This window comes from Phascolarctos cinereus, unplaced genomic scaffold (assembly GCF_003287225.1).
Source record: "Phascolarctos cinereus isolate Bilbo 61053 unplaced genomic scaffold, phaCin_HiC Scaffold_726;HRSCAF=1367, whole genome shotgun sequence".
NCBI lineage: Eukaryota > Metazoa > Chordata > Mammalia > Diprotodontia > Phascolarctidae > Phascolarctos > Phascolarctos cinereus.
The window spans coordinates 134,193,655-134,216,870 of NW_027556098.1; positions in this window are offsets into that span (position 1 = coordinate 134,193,655).

The window sequence follows — 23,216 nt, forward strand, 5'->3', positions numbered from 1 at the left end:
AAGCTTCAAGATGACCACCCTCCACCCTCTCCAGCTAGAGGCAGGGAAGGACCCCAGTAATGGAATGCTGAGGAGGTGTGAGTTTCAGAGTTGACTTCATCTAACAGAATGATTAGTTTCTAGAGAAGTCATCTATGACTTCAGAGATAAGTCAGACTCCATTATAGAGGTCTTCATGCCTCGATAAAAAATTTGTTTCTATTTCATTCCCATGAATAACAATAAAGGAGAGTACCAGCAAGTATCTAGACCTGAAAAGAATCTTAGAAATCATATAATTCAATGTTTTCCTTCCTAGTTTTACAAATGGAGATACTGGGGCTTAGAAAGTTCAAGCATGGCATACTTGATAGAGTACTGGACCCAGAATCAAAAATAATGACAATAGCTAATGTTTAAGGCTCATGTACTCTTATAACTACAGATATACCCTTATAACAAGCCTGTAGGATAGATACTATTATTATCCCCTTAGGCTCACAAATGCTAGTTGACTTGCTCTAGATTCATACAGCTTGTAAGTGTAATATGCAGTATTCAAACTTAGCTCTGTCTGGACTCCTCGCTCCAAAGCTCTTCCCACAACTCCAGCCTGCCTATCTGGGTTCAGATCCCACATCTGATATTTAACATCAATGTAACCATTGGAATAGGTAACCATTCAGGTACATGGAGTGTGCAGGGAGGACTAGTGTCTCTAGTATGAGGGCTTGCTGAGCCCTTTTCGTGGGTGCTCATCCACCTTTGGCATCCTCCTTTCACCCAACTCTCACCTATAGCTCCAAGAAGCTACTGCATGGCCAGAGGCCATACCCTGGTAAAACCATCCCCACAGATGGGTTAAACCAGACTGAGGACAACTGACAGGCCTCAAACTCATTGGTGAGTTAGGGAAATGTCTACCCTAAGCATTTGAAGACATTTTCCAAAGAATGATAGATGAGAACAATTTATTCCAATGGCCATGAAGGTGTCTGAAGCAGGGGCTATGGAGCACTTAAAGCTTGGTCAGACATTGAAGACACCAAGGTCATCTACTGAATCCCAAGATATCACCAGTCATCCTGACTTTTGTCTTGCCACTAAACTTCAATGACTGGAGGAGAAAGAAAGGCTGATGCCTTTGTGCAACTCTGTTCCAATTCACAGGCAAGTCATCACAACAACCATAGAAAAGGTACATGATTTCTGAGTCTCAGTTAATCATCTGTAAAATGGGGATAATTATGACTGTAGTACCTCTATCCTGGTATTCTTGTAAGGTTCAAATGAGACTATGCTTATAAAGTATTTTGCTAATATTAAAGAGCTATATAGGTATCAGAGTTATTATTAAGAAGTTTGTCTAGGGGCAGCTAGGTGGCGCAGTGGAGAGAGCAGTGGCCCTGAAGTCAGGAGGACCTGACTTCAAATCTGGCCTCAGACCAAATACTTGACACTTACTAGCTGTGTGACCCTGAGCAAGTCACTTAACCTCAATTGCCTGAAAGAAAAAAAAAAGAAGTTTGCCTAAAGTCACATATATAGTAAGGAACAGAACTAGGATTGGAACTCAAATTTCATGCAATAAAGCCAGGGTTCTTTTAACTCCAATACATTTTTAATGTCCAAATTAGAAGCGGCATATTGTAATTATAAAAAAATCTCCAAAATAGGAATTAGGAGACCTGGGTTCTGCTCTCAGATCAGCGACTATTAAGTTATACTATTGTATAACTTCTACCAAGTCTAGAGACTCATTGGATAGAGTACTGAATTTGGAGTCAGGAAGACTTGAGTTCAAGTTTAGTATTGGATACTTACTATGTGACTTTGAGCAAATCAACTTCCTGCCTCAGTTTTCTCAGCTGTAAAATGGGGATAATTCTAGCACCTACCTCCTGGGGTTGTTGTGTGCATCAAATGAGATAATATCTTGTTAAGCATTTAGCACAGTATCTGGCACACAGGAGGTCCTTAATATTTGATCCCTTTATCTCTTTAGGCCTCAGTTTCCTCATTTGTAAAATAAAGGGGGATCATCTATTCATGTTTTATCACTAATCTCCTTGCTTTACTACTATCCAGAACCTTTATTTCTCTTCCCAAATATTTGTTAATCACTTTACATAGACTTCAGAATAAAGGGACAACAAGCTATTTAGTATGACATGGTTTAGGATGGAGAACTGCTGAAGCAGCCTTCAATTGAGATTCCTAGAGCTCAACCATCTTGGAGGTCTCTTTCAGGTCTGAAATTTTGTGATTAAAAACTACATTTGAGGTAGTCCTCCAGGAGCCATATTGTGATTTTCTGCACCTTGCTGATGAATTATTCATGTCACCATGTGCATGAAACCAATATGTGGATTTTTAGATTTACTAAATAATTTGTACAGCTTAGAGTCCGGATGCTTTGAATTTGCTCGAAGCAATAGGGCATTCCACCAGGGACATGGGATATAAGACTAGCTTCCTAAGTTCCTGGCATCTCAACCATGCTCTTCATTGGTTGTCTGAATCTCCATAATTGATCTGGCATTCACCCAAACATCTGGAAGCTGCTCTATCAAACCATGCATTTTAAAAGAATCACAACTTTCCCCATTAAAAATAGACTAGGCATTGAAATAAAAGGTCCAGAAAGTCTTCTGACAATGGGCAAGAAAACCATGCATTTATTAGTCATTTTATACCCTCAGATTTTCTCCTACTCCTTTTCCAGCAAGCTGTGGAAACTAGTTTAAATATTGGTTGGTCTGTCCTGGCAAGAACATTATTCTAGCAAAGACATAGTCAACACAGTGCTCTCCTACCTCTAATGGGATGCTCATGGCCTACGGGAGAAAAACCAGGAGAGTTTATCTATAATGACAACCAGACAACTTCAGCCTCTAATTCAATGGACCTTCATTCTTTCTTCTCAAGGTAGACATTTCCAGATATCATTTGCTAGTGTGGAAAAGAAGTAAGAGCATCAGATTTAGTCAGGAGAGCCTAGGTTGTGTGTGTGTGTGTGTGTGTGTGTGTGTGTGTGTTTGTTTTTTGTTGGTTTTTGGGGGGGCTAGGGGTTAGGTGACTTGCCCAGGTTCACACAGCTAGTGTTATGTGTCTGAGGATGGATTTGAACTCAGGTCCTCCTGAATCCAGGGCCAGTGCTTTATCTACTGTGCCACTTAGCTGCCCCAGAGCCTAGGCTTTTAATCTCATTTCTAACACTCATTAGCCATTCAATCATGGGCAAGTCACCTAACATTTTTGTCCCTCAGTTTCTTCTTCTGTAAATGGGACAATGCCTCATACAGTAATGTGGATCAAATGAGTTATTACTTTGTCAACTTTAAAGTGTTATATTAATGGCATTAATGATTTGTAATGAATTAAACAACAACAATAACAGTATTAATAAATTTAATTCTCGGCTCATCATAAGCCCATATATAAATAATCTCAAGTGGGAAGAAAGGGATTCCTTTTTGCCCATGCCATCAGAAATTGTTGGGAAAAATCTCATTAAGTATATCCAGTGTTTCTACTTTGGCCCAGCTCCAGCAAATAACTCCTAAGGAATAGAGTTAGACCTGGAGAACAAGGCTTTCAAAGGTGTTGTTGATATATGCCTCATTTAATTAAATAATTTCAATTGCAATTAACAAACATTTACCAAGTATCTACAATATGCCAGGCACTGTGCTAGATTCTAGGTAAATGAAGACTCCTCCCAGCCAAAAACAAAACAAACAAACAAAAACAAACCACAGAGCCAGTTCTTACCCACAAGGAACTTACATTCTATTTTTCGTATCCTTTGTGGACATTGAATCATTCCTTTTCTTCATCATTACATCCCTCTGCTTTCACTTTCTTTGTTCTATCCCATTCAATAAGTAAGTAAATGCCTAATATGCACAAGGTCCTATGTTGTTGTTGTTTAGTCATCTTACTTGTGTTTAACTCTTCATGACTCCATTTGGGATTTTCTTGGCAAAGATACTGGTAGTGGTTTGCCATTTCCTTCTCCAGCTCATTTTACAGATGAGGAAACTGAGGCAAACAGGGGTAAGTGATTTGCTCAGTGTCCTAAGCCAGTAATATGAAATCAGGTCTTCCTGACTCCAAGCCTGGCACTCCATTCACTGTGCCAGCTACTAGTGTAGAGACCCCTTCCCCACAAAAAGCTTGCATTATTCTGAGAGGAGGAGGAGCCTGGAAAGAAAAAGACTTCTAGAGGGTATTTGTTTTGAAAGACTGTGAGGGACAGACAGGCAGCCAGTGAAAAGTCATAGAGATGGGAAATGGGATGCTAAGTTCATGTAACAACAAGGGGGTCAATTTGTCTGGAACACTGAGTGTGCAGTGGGTTGTGATGTGAAATAAGTCTAGAAAGGTAGACTCAAGTCAAACTTTGAATATTTATTGACTCTTACCCTGAATCCAAGGTTAGAGGCTTTTCCCATACACTGAATCTCTGGTACCAACAGAGAATTTTTAAATCAATACAATCTGTTATGTTATACCAAGAAAGGTGACAGCCAGAAATACAGCAAGTTTTGAAAAAGAAGAAAAGGGGGTAGCTTAGCTCAGGTCAGTAGTTACATTGGACTGAGGCTTCGTCTATACATCAAAACAGATGATTAACTGAATTGTTTCTACTTTTCACCTGAACAATCTATTATCATGAGAGGCAGTACTATCAGTGGAAAATAAGACTAAACTGGGAGCTGGAGACCTAGATTTTCATTGCAGTCTTGCTCTAAATAACTATGTCACTTTGGTCAAACCACTTCATCTCTCTCTCTGGACTTTAGTTTCTTTCACCTGTAAAATAAAGGGGTTGGGCTAAGTGGTCAATAAGTCCCTTTCAGCTTTCAGAGTTCTGTGCAGATTTAGTCTCAAAGGAGATGCTTCTTATAACCACAACAGAAGATGGGAGCAGGGAAGCACTGAAGGGGGAAATGGGAGACTGAGGCAGACCCTATTTAGTCAAGTTTTTTCTTCTCAAATTAAGCTAGGAAAAAGAAACAATAAAAAAAAATCTGATTTAATGATTTGAAATCATACCAGAAGGAACTTGTTCTTCTCAGGTGGAACAAGAAACAAGTGTTCTCACTCAACTGTGAGGAGAGCCAGGAAGTAGGAGGCTGTACATGCCAAGCAGGCAGAAGGCAAAATGACAGGAGAAGGAAAAGACATATGGCCGGCTGAGAGAGGAATACAGTGACCTTGGCTTGTTCCTGCAGTTGTTCCATTATTGGTTCTTTTTAGCAACTTTTCTCCAAAGCTCTCATAAAACAAGAAAACCCTATTGAAAAGCTAAAATATTTAAAGAAGTGGCATATTGGCCTCTACCATCCTCTTCCCATGCCTTAATGGAACTGGCCAGCCCTAGCTGTAGCCTTCATCAATAGAACCAGTTCTAAGTAGAAATGGATTTATTGACTATCAATATGACACAGTTTTTAAGAAGCGCACAAATTTTCATATGCCCCATTGGCCTACTGTAGTAATCTTCCCCTATCCCTACCCAGAAAGTTCTGCCATTAAAGTTATTAATTAATGGGCTTGAACAATAAAGGTAACATCACTGTCTCCATAAGGTCACTGTTAAAAGATACCTGGAAGGAAAAGAAAAGATTTCCCCTGCTGACACAGCACCCATTAATAATATTGACATTGATTCTTTTAACAAATAAAATGGCTTCCAAATTAGAAAATGAAAACAGAGTTCCAATAAGGAAGGATACAAAATAGGTTTTCATGGAAAAAGTAAGACCTAAAACACAAGGCATTTAACAATAAAGCAAGAACATTCTCTCCAAAATGTACAAAGGTTACCTGTAATATTTTTTTAAATGTATTAATATATTGGTTTTTACATCACCTTCATTTCATAATATATCCCTCTCTTTTTCTCTATCCTATTCTTTCTATGAGAGAGACATGCCTTATGAGGAAAGGTAAAAAAGAATGAGGTAAAAAAAAAACAGCTCAGCAAAACAAACTAATATATCAGCTAACTCCAAAGGAATATGTACCCCACTGTCCACTGCTTCAAAGAACAGAGATACATTGTCATTTGTCTTCTTTGGGGCCGAGCTTGGTGATTGCATGCATTGTCATTGAACAGGGCTCAATTTCAATTCTTATCATTTTTTTCCATTAACATGGATGAGTCATTATGTCTATTGTTTTCCTGGTTCTGCTTCTTTCACTTAAAATAAGTTAGCTTAGCATTAAAAGACATATACATCTCTCCATACTTCTCTGATTTTCATTGTTATTGTTTCTTAAATTGCAATCATATTTCTTCACATTCCTGTACCTCAGTTTGTTTAGCTATTCCCTCAAACGATGGGCATCCCTTTGTTTCTAGTTCTTTACTACTACAAAAACTTTTGAAATAAACATTTTGACCTGTATGGTCTCTTTCTTTCTTTGATTTCCCTGGGAAAATATGCCTAGTAGCTGGATCTCTAAGTCAATGGGTATAAACATGGCAGGCACTTTTTAAGTATCAATTAAAATTGCTTTTCAGAATGATTGGATCTACTCATACCTCTGTCAATAGCATGTTAGCATGTCTGCCTTTCTACAACCCCTCCAACACTGATTGCTTCTATCTCTATACACACAGACACACACACACACATACACACACACACATGCATACACGCACACACAGGATGATAGACCTAGAATAAAAAGGGACCTTGGAGTCCAACCCCTATATATTATAAATGAGGAAACCAAACCTGAAAAAGCTTAAGTAATTTGCCTAGGGTTACATAGATAGTAAATATCTGATACAGGATTTGAACTCAGGTCTTTCTGATTCCAAATCCAACCCTCTACCTACTGTGTCACCAAGATGCCTCTAATGCAAGTTCTCTGGTATTTGAACCTAGAACTTCTCCCAAACTAAGCTAGAATCATACCCCTAAGCCAACAAGCCTATATTTTCATCTATGCCAATTTAGCTTGAAGATTTTAATAGTGGGGGAGAAGAGTCTCATTCAGGGGATTCCATGATGAACTCTAAGCAGTAAAGGGCATCCAAATACCTCTAGAAGAGACTTTTAGTGGAGGAAAGTGGTCAAGGTTTTGTGCCCTACATACAGTATGTACTCAATAAGTGTTTGTCTATGATAACAATGAGTATAAATTTACCACTGTAGTTTGGAAAGATAAGTACTACCTTCTTTTTTTGAGTGGGAGCATTTGGCCATGTTCCTCTACCAAAGTTCCAGTGCAATGTTTCAACATGCCATAAAAGTGATCCTTGCTTCTGAAAATGTGTGTTCCTAGAGCACAAGCTTTACCAGGTGATGCTAAGATGGAAAGGGTATGGTGAAGAACTGTGTGTTTGTCATCTGAGGATCACCTCATGTAGAGGTCCATCAGCTTGCTCACAGACTATTATATTAAGTAGAATGAAGGTGTCAGATTGCTATTAATTGATGACTCTGGTCCAACCTCATTTGCTCATAATATATGAAGTAATGGAGTTTGATTTCAGTATAGAAAGGAAACCCTATGATTTCTGAATCCTAAGAGATTTATGTCTTTGTTTGAAGACTGTGTCAAGAAGTACAGATTTTGGAAGAAGGAGAAGGAGCAAGGAGAAAGAAGGAGGAACACTAGCCACTAGAGAGTCCTTGGCCAGAAGGTATCTAGAATTATAGGCTGTTTGTCAAAGTTTGACAACCTACTGAAGAAGGCTGAGGCAGAGAGGAAACTAGAAACACAGTGGGATAAGAAATGCCACATTGAAGCTACATTCTGAATGAAGCTCATGGAAGATTAGGATGAGGGGATCCAAGAAGATTGATTCCACATTGATAGCCAGAGCTGGGATGAATCCAGTTCAAAGGGACTGTGGAGATCATCAGGCTGGTATTGAAATTCAGATTGTGAAAGAAAAATAAGGCATGTGAATTATCAATGGAAGACATCTATATTGTATTACCTGCTTCTTTTCCTATATTGGTTACCTCTTTATGCTGTTTTAATAATATACTTTACTGTTTGATTTGCATATTTTGCAGATTTGGGGTTAGAGTTTTAGACTGGTTGGACATTGGGCGATAAATGGCAAAAAATGATACCCAAGCATTCCATACAGAATCTGGGAGATATAGCAAGAGCTTCCAGACCTAGATTTCAAGAGATTTTGGCTATGCAAGTTATGGCTTTGATTATTATCTCTATGCAGATGACCCACAGATCTACAAAACAAGCCCAAGTATATTTCTTGAGTTTCAGTCCCACATCATCAACTCTGCACTGGATGTTTCAAACTGGGTGTCAAGAAGACATCTCAAACTCAAAAAGCTCAAACCAAACAAAACTCATTATTCTTTCCCCAAACTCACTCCTCTTCCAAACTACCCTAATTCTTTCAAAGATATCATCACTATTTCAGTCTCTCAAATCTATACCTTATAATAATCCCTTCATAACTCCTCATTCTTCCTTAGCCCACGTATATAATTAGTTGTCAGATCTTACCATTTCAACCTTCACAACATCTCTTTCTTCTAATCCTTTCTCTCTAACCACACATTTACCACTTCAGGACTGCACAACCTTTTTCCTAGATAATATAACCACCTCCTTTCTCTGCCTCATGTCAGTCCATTCCAAACTATTCTCCATTCAGTTGCTAAAGCTATCTATATTCATGCAAGTGGTACTCACAGTGAAGAGAAGTTATAGATCCTCATAACAAGAACAACTTCCATTTTTATAGTGTTTTAAGGTTTGAAAGTCACTTTCATCACAACATGTAAAAAATAGGACAATCTCTGATACATTAGTGTTTGCATTGAAGTATAATTTCCAGTGGGAGTGACTGTGCACTAATTCTAATAAGTCCTCATTCATTCTATCCATACATTTGGAAACCAAGACAGTTCAACAGAAAATTGTACTAGAAACATTTGTTATTCTGTCTAAATAGAATGGTTTTGCTAAGCAAATAAACATGGAAACCAGATTGCAGGGGGAAATATTAAGCCCATTTAATTCAGCAGTTCAAAAAAATCTTTGTTCAGCATCTACTATGTGAAAGGTACAAAAGGTAAGAAACTGTTTCCAAAGTAAGTGTCAAGTGTTGTTTTAGAAGGAGGGAGGAAATTTGGGAGTTGGGTGGATGGAAAGTTTTCATGTAGAAGAGAGGGATTCTCTGAGGTAAGTTAAGATGGAGGGTTCCTAGGCATGAAGGAGAACAAGCCCAACCATGGAGATGAGAGATGAAGTTCTATCTGTGAGGAGCAGAAAGGCTGCTCTGGCTGAATTAAAGAGTAGGATAGGGGGGACAGCTAGGTTGCACAGTGGATAGAGCACCGGCCCTGAAGTCAGGAGGACCTGAGTTCAAATCCGGCCTCAGACCAAACACTTGACATTTACTATGTGTGTGACCCTGGGCAAGTCACTTAACCCCAATTGCAAAGAGAGAGGGAGAGAAAGAGAGAGAGTAATGTCCAAGGAAGCTAAAAAGATAGCCTGGGACCAGGTTGTTAAAGGTCTTTAAAAGTTAAGCAGAGGAGGTTACTTTTGATTCTAGAGGCAATAGGAAGTCACGGTAGCTGACTGAATAGGGGAGTGACATTGCAATATCCATATGTAAGGAAAATCACTTTAGCAGCTGCATAAAATATGGAGCAAAGTAGGGAAAGACTTGAGACAGAGAAACCAATTGGGAGATGGTCACATCAATCTGAGCAAGAGGTGATACAGACCAGAATTAAAGAGGTGGTTATATGAGCAGAGAGAAGGGGTCAGAAGCAAGAGACACCATGAAAGTCAAAATGGAAATATTTGCAACTATTATGTATGTGGTGCAAGGGAAAGTGAGGAGCCAAGAATTACTTCAAGGTATAAATCTGAGAGACTAGAACAGTGATGGTACCTTTGACAGAAAGAGGGAAGTTTGGAAAAGAGATAGATTTGGGGGAGAGGGGTGGGAGAAGGTTATGAGTTTTACTTTGGACATGTTAAGTTTGAGATGTCTCCTGGACGCCTAGTATGAAACGTCTAATATGCAGTCAGTGATGTTGGACTGAGTCTCAAGGAAGAGACTTGGGTTTGATATTTAGTTATGTGAATCATCTCTGCAGAAATTAGATCCATAGGTGCTGATGAAGTCAACAAGACAGAGAATGTAGATAAAGTAGATGATCCAAGGAAGAGTACTGAAAACACCCACAGTTAGGGTATGTGAAATGGTCACTAAACCAGCAAAGGAGACTGTGGAATAATAGTCAGACAAGTAGGAGGAGAATCAAAAAAGTAGTGTCATGAAATCACAGAGAGAAGAGAGTAAAGAGGCAAGGATATTCAACAGTTTGTCAAATGGAGGAAGAGAAGTTAAGTGGGATGATGATTGAAAAGGTCTATTAGATTTGACAACTGAGATAATTGGTAATTTTCTCAAGAACAGTTTGACTTGAATGATGAGCTTGAAAGTTATTTTACAAAGTGTTGAGGAGTGAGTGATAACAGAGGAAGTGGAAGCAAGTTATTTAATCTCTCTGGGACTCAGTTTCCTCATTTGTAAAATGAGAAAGGTTAGGACTAAATGATTTCATCTGTCCCTTCCATACTTTAAACACGTGATCTTCAGAAAGTGAGCATGTAACATCCTCTTAAAGACCTCTACTGAGGGAAAATTTTCTAATTCCTAACACAGTCCGTTCTGCCCATATGTAGACATGACTAGTTATTATGAAGATTTTCCTTTTATGAAGCCAAAATCTTGCCATGTGCTTTCTCCAGTTTTCACCTATTAGTTTCCCCCCCCCCATTGGAGTGAATTCTAATACTTCGTATATATAAAAACCTTCAAATCTTCAAAGATAGCTATCATATTTCCCTTATTTCTTCATTTCTTCAGGTTAAATATCCCAAGCTTCTTCAACCAATCTCTATGTGTTATTAATTTGTTCTACCCTGAAAACCATGTACACCAGATGTTTTTCCCTTTCCCATTCTATACTGGTGTTATTGATTTTTTTTTGAAACTCAATGTAAGATTTTCTATTTCTCCCTATTGATTTTCATTTTATTCAATTCTGCCAATCACTTTAATCTAACAAGAATTTTGTGGATCCTAATTCTGTCAACCAAGATGTTAACTGTGTCTCTTCAATTAGTGTTATCCTCAAGTTTGATAAGTATGTGAGCAATCCCTTCATACAAGATAATTATAAAAATCTTGAATATAGCTGAATTTATCCACAGTAGAATATAAATTTTTAGAGGGTAAGAACTATTTTTTGTATCTCTGTCACCACCTTGAATATAGGTGGTACTTTAATACGTATATTGAATTGAATTCTTGAATGTAATCCTGACACATCCCTCAAGAACGTCAACAGAGACCTCTTGGCAAATTGATATCAGTCTAATAACAGTTACTCTTTGGACCTAGTCATTCAACCAGTTCTAAATCTGCTTAACTGTACTTTTATCTAGGCTATATATCTCCATGTTGACCAGAAGGATATACTTTAATTTGTACATTTCTAGTAACCATGCTAAAGTGGAAATGGGGTTGTTCTGGAATGACCTTTTCTTGATGTAACCATGAAGGCTGCACTTAGTCATCCTCGTTGCCCTTTCTAAATGCTCCTAAATTATCCCTTTAATAATATGTTCCAGAATTCTGCAGAGAGTTGAAGTCAGGCTTACCAACTCATAGTTAGAAGAATTTAGCTCTTTCTTTTTAGAAAATCAGGACCATATGACCCAATTAGCACACCTTTCCCAATGCCATAAGTCTAAAGACAGCTCTTTTATAATGGAATAGTGTGTTACCACTTTTATCTGCAGACAGTAATATAAACTAATCTTTTCCATTCACACTCCTGCAAGTCCAGTTGTACCTGTATCTGAAAATACTTACTTAAACAACACCTTAAAAAAGAATTCATCAAGAACTTATGTAGATATCTCTGCCTCTTAGATTTTTCATTCATTTTATTTACGACACTGTTAAGAGACATCATGCAGTTTAAATTGCCATTCCTATTACATCTGTTTTGATGAATAGAAAAGATCCTTTTGTTTCATATATATATATATATATATATATATGTATATATATATGTATATATATATATACACACACACATACATATACATATATATGTATGTATTTCTGTTTTATATTTTATATATATTATATACATTATTTATTTATATATATATATATATATATAATTACATTTCATAAATCAAAAAGGAGAGGAGAATGGATGGACAATACCTTAAAGGGGGAAAATCGCAAACATATTAGAGTAGTTCTTCAAAAAAATCTACATACACAAGGGGAAGAGTAGATGAATATGAAAATATTAGGATAATCTGGGGCTTCAGGAAAAATAACTATAGGCATGCTAGAGGGCAGGGGCAGGATTTGGGTAGTAGACAAAATATTCAGGCTAACTCTTTATAATAATAGCTAACATTTATATAGTGTGCTGTATGTACAAGGCCTTGTGCTAAGTGCTTTACACTTATTATCTCATTTTATACTTATACCAACCCTGGGAGGTAAGTGCTGTTATTATCCCCATTTTATAGATGAGGAAACTGAGGCAAAGATTAAGTGACTTGTGCAGAATCACACATCAACTAAGTGTTTGAGGTTGGATTTCGACCCAGGTCTTCCTGATTCCAGGCCCAGTACTCTATCTTCTGTCTGATGATACAGCAAAATTTCACAAGATTATATGATTTAGACCTGGAAGGGACTTTAGAGGTTATCTTGTTTAACCCCTTACCTGATAGGCAGAATCAAAAGAAGGATTACAGGAGGATTTACTATGCAGAGATACAGGAGCAAGGGAGCAACTGAGAACAGAAACCATAAAGGATGGGGCATATTAGAAAGTGTCAAAGGACAGATGATCTAGGATCAGGGATTTTTATAATGTAATATTTTTGAAAGATTTGAGTATTTCTCCAGATGATAAAATAAATGGAATAAAATTTAGATCAATGGAGTACAATGTAGCTTTGATAATAAGGATTTTGCTCAGCTCAACTCCACAAGTACCCAGTGTGACGGATCAACTCTTATTCACAGTGCAGTTTTTTGAGAGTAAAAATGAGGGGAGTCTCAGGGATCTATCATCCTTCATCCCTCCATTAGAAGACTTTAAGGATAAATTTCATCAACTTTTCCCCACTCTTTGATCTCAACAGCCCAGACCAAGCAACCTCTGCTCACAAGCAAAGGCAAATCAACAAACACTGTAATATGATGGTTCCATCCTTTTCAGATCATATTAACAATAGAAACATTTGTGAAACCAACCCCAATGACACAGGAACACAGGGAGACATGTACACACTCAAACAGTAAGATAAGGGGATGTGGAAGTCCAGACTACCAGGGAAATTTGCCAATTCTGTTGCCTGGATAAAATGCTTGAAATATATGGCAACCACGCCTCCAGAATTGTTCCTGGCATGTCAGAGAAAGCAGCCTCTGATCAATATATCCCCAATTTCAGAGTTGTCTCTGCTGCTGCTTTAAAACCCTGGCCTTAATTGATTGCTTAGGAGAAATGTTGTGAATGTCAATCACACCTACTACACTGTCTGGGTATTACTGCTAGACTGCTTGCTCTCTTTTCGTCCATGTGGTGGAGTAATAGCTGCTCTGCCACCTATGATTATGCAGCAAGTTTGGCTTTTCCTGATGGCATGTTCAAGTTCCTCCTACAGAACTGCCACTATGATATGCTAAGTATCTACTATGGAAAGTACAACTATCCATGCCTCTGGAAGATTACTTTTATTCTTTCCTTCTTTGTTTCTTCTCAGTTGACTTTTCTTTACTATTCTAACTCACTAGAGCCTTCAAAGAATGTAAAGTCTCTGAGAGTGAATACCCTGAAATGTACTTTTTTTAATTTTCTGATTATCATTCACAAGCACCAATGTGGTAGTTATGGAGTATTTTTGCTGAAAAAGAAAATGATGGAAGAAAGGAAGAAGAAAGGGAGGAAGGGAGGGAGGGAAGGGGAATAAATACTTCTATAGCATCTACTATATGCCAAGCACTACACTAAGTGCCTTTTATAAATATCATCTCATTTGATTCTGTGAGGTAGATGATATTATTAGCCCATTTTACAGTTGTGAAAACTGAGGTGGAGATTTTTTTTTACATGTCTTACCAAGGGTTATACAGCTAGTAAGTGTCTGAGGCCAGATTTGAACTCAAGTCTTCCTGGCTCTGGGTCCTACATTCTATCAGTTGCCCTACCAAGTATCTCTGAAAACAATAAGTAAAACAGTATCATATCCACTTATTATTTGCCAGAAGAGAATATTTCTGTGTGGTGAAGGTCTTTTATCATTAGAGCTCACCAAAATATTTTTAAAAGCCACTACTTTTCTCTAATGATTCCAACAAAAATAATAAAACGAACGGATAAACCAAGGTACCATTTGTCACTTATCTGTCTCAGTTGTCACCTAGCCATGGTGACAAAATATCTTGAGATTCCTTAATTTCTGGATTTTTTTTTATCGTAACATAACATAGAGATCAGAGATGATAGAATATTGTCAGTCATTCCTCTTCTGTAAAGAATAATTTGTTATTGGATGCATTTGATTAACATAATGCTATTTGTCAAAAACAAAAACTACCTTTCAAAGCACTTTCACTTGTAATATCACATTGACCCTTAAAATGGTATGAATAGAACAGGGAAAATTGTTAGTTAGGGTTAGGGTATAGGAAAATTGTACAGTTAGGGTGGGGAAGAAGGGGTTAGGTGAAACCAATGGTTATATAATGTGGTAGAAAGAGGGTTCCTGTTAGAGTGAAAAAACCCGGGCTTGAGCTCTGTCTTCTACATTTGGGCAAATCACTTAACTTCTCTAAAGCCTCAGTTTTTTTTCTCTTTCACAAAATGGGGAAAATAGCATCTGCATTCAGTTTAGTTCACCAGACTTGTGGGAAATAAAATGAAATAAAAAATGGGAAAGCACTTGGTAAAATGTCCTACAAAAGTCATATATTAATATTACCTAGAGTCACAAATAAATCTAGCATATGGATATTATGAAGAAATAGAGCCTAGGACAAGAGATGTCACTTTCTAAGAAAAGTTACAGCCATAACCAAAAACCCACTTTTCTTCTCAGTTCCGTATGGTATGAATTATATTATATTGTCTCCACTCTTACAAACCCCTACATCATTCTTGAGAGCTCAGTTACCAGTGTCAAAAATTACTTTAAATGGGTATTAATGCGTTTCATGTTTCTCATCAACTTATTTAGAATTAACAATATGGGCCAGTGGATGAGTTAAGTCAAGTGTAAGTCCTAGAGAGTCTGTCAGGTCACCTATATGTTACCAGAACAGCTAGGACAAAGGGATTGGGTAATTAGAGGCAAGATACAGGTATTTAATCAAAGACCAGGGTAAAACAGGAAGGCACAAACTAAGGTAGGGTTGGGTTGGGTACTCACAGATTATGGAGGTGCAAGCAAGTAGTGATTCACAAATAAGACAAGCAAACAGATGGCAGGATTAAGAGGACCTTTTTGTTGTATACAACAGGTTTAAATAGGTGTAATATGCAATGGCAGCATACTTATAGGGGATAAGAGGTCATCAAAGGGCATCCCAAGGGATATGTGTGAGGAGGGGTTGAGACAGTCCCTTCCTTTTGCTCTGGTGGTGGTGGAAGAGAGGGAGTTTACAGGTTGAATATAAGCATATCAGCTTCTGATCATGTTTGGCTCTAGCAGTTAGAGACATCTCTTTCCCCATCAGCTATCCCCTTATATCACCTCTTAACCACTAGCTTGCTTGCTCTAAAAAGTACTGTGTCTGGGATGAACACCCTGATTTATTGTACCATAAAATAATTCTCTAAGAACATACACACATGCTGAAAGTAAAGGCAAACAGTGGTTCATAAAAAGCTAGACAGGCAGATGAGACATAGGATACAGCTATTGTGTCAAAGAAACCAATACCCATCTATGAGTGCCTATTTTGTCAAAATTTTGTCTCCCCTTCTCTAGGAATAAGAACTCAGGAATAATTTTGACCAGCACAGACATAGGCAGCTCCAGACTAGATTGTACTACCATGGCTTATGTCCCCAACAGTTTGAGCCACAACACACTCATAAACACCCTCAAATGAGGCACAATGAGCAGGGACCCAGAACCAGATCCTGTAAATGCCACAGCTTCTCCATGCTTCTTGATCTCGACTGGTCTCCATGCCCTCACTCTGCTAACTCACCAAGTGATCTCTTACCAGCAAGTGTAGTTGGGTGGTTCTAAGTTACCATAGCCTTCTTCTCCCTCATTTGAATCTTTTATGTTTCCTGTATTTGTATTCAATTGTTGTATTCAGTGGCTCACCAATTCAACACTATAGGGAATATGCCAGGAAAATCCTACCCCTTCACAAAAGATTTGGGGCTGTTATAGATCAGGTTTGATCCTGGGGGCTAACCCTTGAGATTTTCTACCTTTGGCTCATTGCCCCCATTTAGAATTACTCCAGGAAAAGCTCCTAACATACTTAGGGCACATCTTGTGTTTTGATTTCCACAAAGGTAAGTTTCCTAATTTCCATATAATCACTCAGGATGAGGTACCAATCACAGTTTCTTCCACTCTCATGTTTCATGGGGCTCTTTCTCTTTCCTATATACACTTGGCAAATAGCAAGGCTAAGTCCAGGTAAGCAATTAGGAAGCATAAAAGTCACTGAGACTGAAGGATAGGACACAGAATACAAGAAAACAAGGCTCCTTGACCAAGGAGAACTAGATTCTGAGGAAAACTGAATCAGCCATAATTCTCTTACAAACTTCCCTTAAGATCAAGGACTTTGGGAGCAGCTAGGTGGCACAGTGGTTTGAGCCTTGCATTCAAGAGGACCTGAGTTCAAATCCAGCCTCAGACACTTGACACTTACTAGCTGTGTGACCCTGGGCAAGTCACTTAACTATGATTGCCTCACCAAAAAAAAAAAGAAAAAAAAAGATCAAGGACTTGGCCTTCCTTGGCTCTGTAAGTCGAAGGAGAGAAAAGGAGCAGAATGTAAGGGCTGATCATTATAGGGTCCAAAGTCAGGACAAGTTTCCAAGCCACCATCTTACCAGTATACATAGACTAGTCCTAAAGTTTTAGATCATTAAAGAATAGACCATTGGAAGAGAAGAGGGGGAAAACAATTCAAAACCTGACTAGAGAATTGGATAGTAAGTCATGTCCTCTATCCTGGACTATTGCAATGACCTTCTACTTTAATTCACTATTTCCAATCATTTCCTTCTCCAACCCACCCTCTAAACAGCTGCTAAAACAATCTTCCTAAAACACACTTGACCGTATCACTCTTTATTTGAAAATCTTCAGTGGCTCCCTATTGTTCCTAGGATAAAAACAAAACAAACAAACAAAAAACAAAAACAACCAAAAGAGAAAAAAAACTCTTGACATTTAAAGCCTTCTGGCTCAGACTTCTTCCCTATTACTCTTCTTCACAGACTCAAAATTCAAGTCAAATTGACCTATTGATTGTTTATTTGGCTTACCTTTCTTTCTCTTGCCGCTGAACAGGCTTTCCCCCATGATGGAAATGCATTCTCTCCTTACCTCCACTTCTTAGAATCCTTAATTTCCTTAAAGGCTCATTTCTGGGATTACCTCCTGCAGGAGCCCCCCTGGAACTATCTTGTATTGTCCAGTAGAATATAAACTCATTGAGATCAGCAACATGCTGTAGTGGAAAGAGCTCTGAGTTCAGAATCCAGGGACCTGGCTCTACCAAGTATCAACAGTACGACCTGGGCCAAGACATTTTGCATTTCAGCACCTCGGATGCCTCATCTATAAAATGGAAGGATTGGAGTAAGGTCCCTTCTAACTCAAAAGCCAGGAGCATTTTGCATTTTTGCTTTGAATCCATGGCATACTGTCTTGCACATAGTTACACTTAATAAATATTTCTTGAACTCAATTCCATTTTGGATTTGCTAACCACCTGTTGCTTTATTTTGTTTTTGTTTTGTTAAATAGGAAATATAATTTACTAGTGAGAATACTGCATATGGAGCCAGAAAACTTGGTTTGAGTTCTGGCTCTGATATTTCCTAGCTGTGTTACTGTGGGCAATCATTTAAACTTGCTAAGCTTCAGTATCCTCATCAATAAAATGAGGATTGCAATATTCACATGACCTATCTCACCAGATCGTTGTGAGGAAAGAATTTTGTAAATTTAAGTGACCATATTACTGAGTTATTATTTTGTCACCCATGTTGCCTGAGGGATTGCCTTTGCCCCCAAATCACCAAACTTCCCTATTTCTGCTGAAACCATTACTATAATTCCAGCATCCTGAGTACGTAATCTTGGCATCATCTTTGATTCCTTACTCTCCCTTATTCTACATATCTAATCAGTTGTCAAATCTTGCTGTTTCTATCTATACAACATCTCTCCCATCCAGCCACTTCTGTCTATTCAGACAGCTATCTGTTATTTTTGGCCCTCATCAATTCTTACCTAGATTATGCAACAGGCTCCTAATTGTTCTCCATGATTCAAGTTTCTCCCCACTGCAATCCATTCTCCATACTGCTGCTAAAGTAATTTTTCTTTACTACAGATCTGACTACGTGATTCCTTTACTCAATCAACTACACTGGCTTTCTATCAAGTCAAGTCAGCAAGCATTTGTCAAGGACCTACAAAGTACCAGGTACTGTGCTAAGTGCACAATGAAAAGTAAAAAGTAGTCCCTAAACCCAAACTGCCCACAGTCTAGTGGGAAAGAAAAGTTTCAAACATCTATGTACAAACAAGATATAGACAGGAAAATTAGAAATAATCTTTAGAGGGAAGGCATTAGCATTAAGGAGAATCAAGAATGACTTTTTTTGTAAAAGATGGATTTTCAACTGAGACTTGAAGGAAGCCAGGAGGCAGAACCAAAGGAAAGAATTCCAGGCATAAGGGATAGCCAGGGAAAATACAGAGTGTCTTATTCAAGGAACAACAAGGAGGCCAATCATTAGATTACAGAGTGAAGATGCCTAGAAAGGTGTGAAGGAGTCTGGCTATGAAGGACTTTAAAAGTCAGACAGAGGATTTTATATTTGATCCTAAGGTGTAAAACAAGAAGCCATTGGAGTTTACTAAATGGGATGTGGAGAGAAAAAGGGATGATATGATCAGACCTGTGTTTTAGGAAGATCATTTTGGCAGGTGAAAGGAGGATGGACTGGAGTGGAGAGACTTAAGACAGTGAGACCAACCAGCAGTTAATGCTGTTCAGCTGTGAGGTGAGGAGGCCTTTACCAGGGTAGTGGTGGTGTCAGAGGAGAGAAGGGCAGGGGGTGTATACGAGAGATGTTATGAAGGTAGAATCTATGAGTCTTGAAAACAGATTGGATGTTTGGGGTGAGAAAGGATGAGGAGTCATGGATAACACCTAGGTGGTTATCTTAGAGGTGACTTAATGGTGGTAGTGCCCTTGACATTAATAAGGAAGTTAAGAAGATGGGAGTGTTTGGGTATGGGGAAGATAATGAATGCAGTTTTGGACATGTTGAGTTTGAGATGTCTTTGGTACATTTAGTTCAATATATTCAATAGGCTGCTCAAAATGTGAGCCTGGAAATGAGAAGAGAGGTTAGGGATGAATAAAAAGATCTGAAAATCATCTGCATGGAAGCATCAACATGCATTATTTCTAGAATTACATAAAAATCCTCTGTTCAGCTCTTAAAGTTCTTAGTCACCTGGGTTTTAATACATATAATACTCTATCTCCCTGCCTTTACACCAGCTGCCCCCAATGCCTGGAATGTGCTCTGTCTTCTTCCCCACCAAAAAGAATCCTTCTTTTCTTTCAAGACATTACTCAAGCAGCAACTTCAATGTGAAACCTTTCCTGATCCCCTCAAATGCTAATTGGATTTAATCCCCTTTATACTGACTTGTATTTAATAACTTTGTATTTCTTCCCTTTATGTTTATTCCCCATATACTTATATGTGCACTTTTTGTCTCCTTCATGAAAAGTCAAATTCCTTTCAAGTAGGGATTATTTCATTTATTGTATTTGAAGCTCCAGTGCCTGACACAATGCCCGGCATATTAATTGATTGAGAGGCAACTTCAGGGAGAATGACCTCTCATAAAGGAAAGAAATGCTATAAACTCTATTAAAGGCACTGATCCACAGAGCCCAACAGAGAGATACTCTGGAGACAACTTTAGGAGGGACCCATGAAGGGAGAAAAAAGAAAAGAAAAAAAAGTTAGGAAGTATCTCTTTACCCCCCATATATTTTTTATATGTGGGTTTACTTTGGATTGTTTGCTAACATACTGATCTCCTTTGGCTTCTTACTAGTGTTTATATGTGGTCATTACCAAAGATACTTCATTCAGTCCTAACCCATTTTTGTTTGAGAGTAGGACATTATCTGAGATCCACCTTCACCTGAGTGGGTCACCTTGACATATAGCATGCCCCATTCCAATGTCGGGTAACACATGTTTGTCACATATGGGAATTCCATCCCAGTATTTGTTATAGGCAGCCAAACACCTCACATGCAAATCTAACTTCATGTGACCAAATATTTTTATGTGGGGACATGCACATAAAACTCAACTAAAATTATATGAAAACCCAAGGGAGTAGCCATGGTCTCAGGGACCCCAAACCATGACTGAGTATAATCTTGCTAGTCATAGTCCTAGAGGGGGGACTATACCAGGATCACACCGACTAAAGAATTCATAATTCTCCCTTCCTACACGCAGGAGTTGGGGTTTTATGGACATTGCTCATTAAGATGTATTGCCATCTGTATTGCTATGACACCTTAAGAACCCTAGGACCTTGCTATATGAGTTGTAACTGAAACATTTTATATGTGTTGTCTTTCACATTACAATATAAGCTCCTTAGAACCAGGGATTGTTTTTAATTTCCTATGCACATCTCCAGTACATGCTTCATTCATTCATTCATTCATGGACTACTCACACCGAGAGTACACACATATATGTGGCTCTGCCATGTGCTACAACAGGAATTATTTCAGTGCCCCAGTTGCTATTGTCTGATGAACTGGGAAAATCTACCCTCAGGATCTCTCTACCAAGCTACATAAAAGCTCCCATCTTATGCTTTGGCTATACACTTCTATCAACTGCTCCTGTGGGAAGAAAACTGTGTGTGGGCACAGGTTCGTTTGTTGTTGCTGCTTTTTTTCTTGTTTTTTTTTTCCCTCTCTTCTTCCCCAGAACACAGATCTGCTCAATTGAACACTGATGGGTCTGTCTTCTCAAAATCTGAAAAAAGAACTAAGGAAAGAGCAAACTGACTTGTAGGTTTCTTTTTATACACCTTAAAGATGTCTTATGCAACAGAAGTCCACTTTTCTGAGTCCCAACCAATCAAAAAGGCTCTAACTGGCATGGCCACATAACACAGGGAAGTGACCCTCAAATTCCTCCAAACAAAGGCCTTATATCTACCCTTTAGCATCAGTGTGTTGAAAATGGAACTCAACAAATTTATTTGACTCCTCTGATCAATCTACTTATAATTTGGTAAATAAGTAAACATTAAGATTGTTCATTTTTATTTGAGGTACCAGGAAACCAAGAGAGTGATACATAGCACTTGCACCCTACAGTAGTTTATTTCTAATTCCATTGTTGGATCCTTAATCCCTTTTTGAAATACTAACACCCTCTAATAAGAAATAACAGCCCCTAATGTCCTTTTGTTCAAATAAACAAACATCAGATTGTGGTTCATCTGAGCCAGAATTTAGGAATCCGTTGTTGCTCTGGGCTTGGATTTTAGCTGGTTTCTAAAGCATCGGGAGTGACACAGTCATTGTATGAGTTATAGCATATTAAGTCTCAAGCAGTTTCATATTGAGCTCTTTTAAAATATAAAAAGTTAAGAAATATATTGAATTCTGTGAGTACACATTATGCTAACCCAAATTACACATCAGCTGTTTTTCATATACGTATGGACTTTATTAAATCAGGGGTTTAAAGATGAATGCATTGGTTGGAATTACATTGTCATTGTTTCAGTTACAGCTTAATCAATTTTGGGAAGGTGGAAAGAGGGGTGGCTTGATAGGCTCTGATTGAGAGATAAGTGTGTTCGTTACTTTAAATTTATTTCCTAAGATTACATGTAAATCAGGCCTCCAACTGTGGGGGAACAGAAAGCACACAATTCCTCTTATCAAAGCAAATCATTTTGTTTAATACTCAATGCAAAACTAGAGCCCAGCAACATTAAAGCTGCAAATTTATTCATAGGAAAGGCAGAACTTAAAGAAGTTCTCACAGAAATGGGGGTTTATACAGGGTGTATATTGTCCATGTTTCCTCATCTGAGACCCTGGAATAACAGTGGGATGGGGGAAGGGAAGGTCAGAGGGATGATTGTACTAGAATTTCTCTAGTTCTCCCAACTTAAAATTGAATACATATATTTTGTCCTGCTTTTGAAATGTTCTTTTCTAACAAACTCCCACTCATGTACACAGGCATGTTCATATGTACAACACATATATGTGAATACATGTGAACACTGCACACACAACACAGGGAACATAAATGTGAATGTATATAAACATAGAATGTTAGAGCTGAACAGGAGTTTAGGAATTATCCAGTCCAATCCTTTGTTTTAGGAGATGGGAAAACTGAAGCCAATAGCAGTAAAGTGAGTTATTCCAAGGTTATATATTTACCGTAGTACACATTGAATTAAAACCCACATTTCCTGTTACCCAGGCCAGTGCTCTCTCTTTTTCACCATGGATTCCATGGCAGATGAACAGAGACTTCTCCATGACCACCTTTTCTGATGGGTATAGTGGGTAACCACCTCTACAATATAATTTGAGGTTACTAATTACAAAGTTCCTTTATTCAAAATGTGAACCACACCACATGTCATTTTATCAATATATCTACCTTCCTTTAAATCTTGAAGGCTCTTCGGTATTCCAGAATTACATATATTTTTTTAAATGTGAAAACTTTTAGAGGGCATCGTACCTGAAGACGCTACCAATTAACAGCTTTCCAGTGTAGCATCAGCTCCTTGTGAGCATGGAAAGCATTTCCTTTTTCCTTTGTATCTCTAGCATTTAGCATAGTTCCTGGCACATAATGAATATCTCC